This window comes from Antechinus flavipes, chromosome X (genome assembly GCF_016432865.1).
Source record: "Antechinus flavipes isolate AdamAnt ecotype Samford, QLD, Australia chromosome X, AdamAnt_v2, whole genome shotgun sequence".
NCBI classification, from domain to species: Eukaryota; Metazoa; Chordata; class Mammalia; order Dasyuromorphia; family Dasyuridae; genus Antechinus; species Antechinus flavipes.
The window spans coordinates 53993896-53997670 of NC_067404.1; the positions used below are offsets into that span (position 1 = coordinate 53993896).

The 3775-nt window shown below is 37.1% G+C and overlaps 1 long non-coding RNA gene across 1 annotated transcript; it reads left to right on the forward strand.

Annotated features, from left to right (window-relative positions):
- The first annotated feature begins 1070 nt into the window (after positions 1-1070).
- LOC127543221 (uncharacterized) lies at positions 1071-3133 on the forward strand. Its single transcript, XR_007949160.1, has 3 exons — positions 1071-1192; positions 2324-2429; positions 3030-3133. It is a non-coding gene; the product is annotated as an uncharacterized LOC127543221 (long non-coding RNA).
- Positions 3134-3775: the final 642 nt, after the last annotated feature.

The following is a 3775-nucleotide window of genomic DNA, read 5'->3' on the forward strand; positions in this document are numbered from 1 at the left end:
AAAGATTTTGTCATTTATAAATTGGATGAAAATGGAAGGAGATGCCTTCTAAAACTGGTTGGGCAAGAATTCTTAACCAAGTTAGATATTTGCGGTCATGAAAGACAAAATAGAAAATTTCAGTTTGAGGAGCTTTTGTATAAAATCACCACAGATAGGAAAAACGAAACTCTCCTATGGGAGGAAACTTTGCAACAAATATCTCTGAAGAAGGTCTAATAAATAGCTAAGAAATGAAGGGAATTAACCCAAATATATAAACTCGTGTCATTCTTCTACAGAGACAACTCCAGATTAAGAGAATTCTAAACTTTCATATCACTCTCCCCTCAAAATAGCAAATATGATAAAGGACAGAAGTAGTCAACATTGGAAGGACTATGGGAATCTAGATACACTATTACATTGTTGACAGAGCTGTGTAATGGTCCAAACATTCTGGAAAATAATTTGGAATTAGGTGAGAAAAATGACAAAACTGTTCATACGCTCTGACTCACACATCTCACTGCTAAGGCATATACCCCTAAGGAGGTCAAATTGAAAGGCTCCCTATACACCAAAATATTCATAGCACCTTTTTGGGTAATAGCAAAGAATCATAAACAAAGTAGATACTTTTTTGCCAGAGAACTGGCTGAACAAACTGTAGTAATAGATGATTGGAATGGAATTGTATCAATTGGTAAGACATGATGAATATGAGAAATTCAAAAAAACATGAAAGGCCTTGTATGAACTGGTGCTTTCTGAAGAAAGTAGAGCCAGTAATAGAAATGAAAAGAATAGTACTAGGAAGCCAATCAGTGAATGTTTGTAATAGCTGATCTTGGCCCTGCAGAGGAAATACCTGCCTCTATTTTTGTTGGAGAGGTGGGGGACCGTCGGTGTAAAATGTTACGTACCCATCAGACGTGGCTCGGTCTTGCTTGATTTTGGTCAACTGTTTTCCTTTGATAGAAGGGGAAGGTTTGTTGTGGGGAGGGATATCCTGGGAAATGGCTTAAGTACTTAAACTTAAATAGTTTTAATCTGACTGCTCTTTAAAATATTTGTACAGAAGGAAAGAAGAGAAAGAAGAAGACTAGCCACTCCAAGGATAGAGTTAAGAAAAAGAGAAAGATGAAAGTCACAAGAAAACATAAAAAGCATGTTGAGAACAGTGATGATGAGTCCAGTGATGAACCAGGTGGTAAGAAAGGCCAACCTGAGGTTTTCAGCTATCATTTTGGTCGTTTAGAAGAGGGTTCTCGATTTGCTTTCTTCTCACGTATGTATTTGATATTTGCAATGAAGTATCCAGGTGAGAGAAAACAGGGCAGCCAAAATAATGAAGTTTTAAGAGTGTTTATTCCTGGCCAGGACTGATCCCCCAACACCAAGACTGGAGGGGTCAGTAATGAGTGGCCTCAGGGGCATATATTTATAGAAAGAAGAGAGAGAGAGAGAGAGAGAGAGAGACAACAAAATGTTTCTTGCTACATTTGTCATAATAAAAGAATTTCTATTCTAAACAGGAGGCAAAAAGTCATTACTCTAAGGGGGTCATTTCCAGACAGCAACAAGTAGTATTTCTTTAAGCTTATCAGGTTGTCAAGGTCTCAGGTCTTTCAGGACAGTACATCTGGGTTGTTAAAAGTACCATCTGCAGAAGGGAGTGACGTAGTAGTAATAGACTTCTAACTACAAAGATTCAAGATTATGTTTCTCCCAGTCCCATTTGGGGTGCTTTTCTACTTCAGCAATAAAGTTCCTACTGCTATGCTGTCTTATAAGGAAGAAAGTCCTTCGTTGTTAGAGCTGTCCCAAAGTGAAATAGTCTACCTTAGGAAGCAGTGAATTTCCCATCACCGGAAGTGTTCAGACGAAGGCTGGATGATGGCTTTTTAGGGATGGCTATTAGATTCATGCTTCAGCAGGGGGTTGGACTAGACAACTTCTGGATCTCTTCCGGCTCTGGAAGTCACTAAAAAATCTGATTATGGTTAACTCATGGTAGCTAAAACTGTGTAAGATAGCCCAGAGAAGGCTTTCTCAGAAAACTGCTTTTAAACAGATCGGTGCTTTTCCTCTACTAACATAATTACTATCATCAATCCATTACCTCGAATGCATTTTCTGTTGTTTTGCCAGATAAGGTCGAGTGGATTTTCTCCTTTGTAACAGATGAGACCAGAATTGTCCTATGGTTTTTTGGGTGCTTAAAATTTCGTTTGTTGCGTTTCCTGACTTGTTTCTTAAAAGAATATAATGACACTTAGGTTCCCATTCAGACGCTCATTCAGGTCTTTGCTTTTTAGTTATTCTCAACTTTAATTGTCAGATTCCAAAAGAACTACTTTGAGAACCAACAAAGACAAGAAGTCCAAGAAAAACAACAAAAAAAGCAAGAGAAGAAAAAAGAAGGGAAAGCAGAGAAAACACCATGTGTAAGTGTGACTTCAAGATTACTTTTCTATAGGATGAAAGCTTTTTTGGAGGCTCCCTTAGATTCTTATGTTGGGGGCGGAGAAGGAAAACTTTGTGATTTTATTAAATAGATTAAACTATTTTTAAGTAAAACCTACTTACCAAGGATTGTGAATAGGATATTTAAGCTGAGGATTCTGCCATGGATTCTCTACGATGATTCCCAGAACCCAGAACCCATCTGTAGTTTGTTTTCTCCTCACGTCAGGCAAGAAAAATTAAATTGATTATTAAGACTGTTAAGCTGTATGGACATGTATACATATATTTTATTTAACATATATTTTAACATATTTAACATGTATTGATCAACATGCCATCTTGGGGAGGGGGTGGGGAGAAGGAGGGGAAAAATTGGAACAAAAGATTTGGCAATAGTCAATGCTGAAAAATTACCCATGCAGATATCTTGTAAATAAAAAGCTATAATAAAAAAAGACTCATAAGAAGAAAAACATCCACATATATACTCTCTGCATTTGTCTAACAAGCAAATTTTCTTGCATCTTGATGGATTTTCCTAGGTATTTAATATGCAACATAAATTATAATCATGACAGGAAGAAGTCAAAAAAGAGCAAGAAACAGCACAAGAGAAGATTACCTAAATCAAGCACCCAGAGCTCAGATGAAAAATCAAAAAAGGATTCCTTCAAAGATAACTCACTGGGTAAGTTCTCTGTAAGCAACTTCTGTGGAATAAGTATCTGTATCTATACATAGACAGAGGAGTGATTGTTTAGGAGCGGTTCCTCAGCATCACACACCACAAATCTGGTGTGTCCGACAGTTCCCATAAGGCCAAAAGCCATTCATTCCTTGTTGTCTGGGATTATTCCACTAAATTGGAAGCTCCCCTGATAAGGGACTTTCTTCCTTCCCATAAAGCACCTTTTGAATATATTCCACCCAGTGGACTGAATATACTCAACAAGTATTCCATTAACCAACTGGTAATCTTAATGTGTGTGTGTGTTTGTTTATTTTGGGTGTTTTGGTTTGGTTTTTTTGACAGACAGTGAAGAAAGTCAGGGATTGATTGGACCAGAAGTTCCAAAAGCATTCAGTGTTTCGGATGACAGACCTGTGAGGTGAGTAGCAGTAGAAATGTAGAAATAGGATGGTCTACTTTTTTACTTTGTCTTTTGCAACATGGAAATTATATGGAAATATATTTTGCATGATTTTACACATGTAATTGATACTTTCTCAAAGGTGGGGGGGGAGGGAAAGAGAGAATTTCAAATTCAGAATTTCCAAAACTGAATGTTAAAAATTATTTACCTATAATTGGGAAATACCTGAT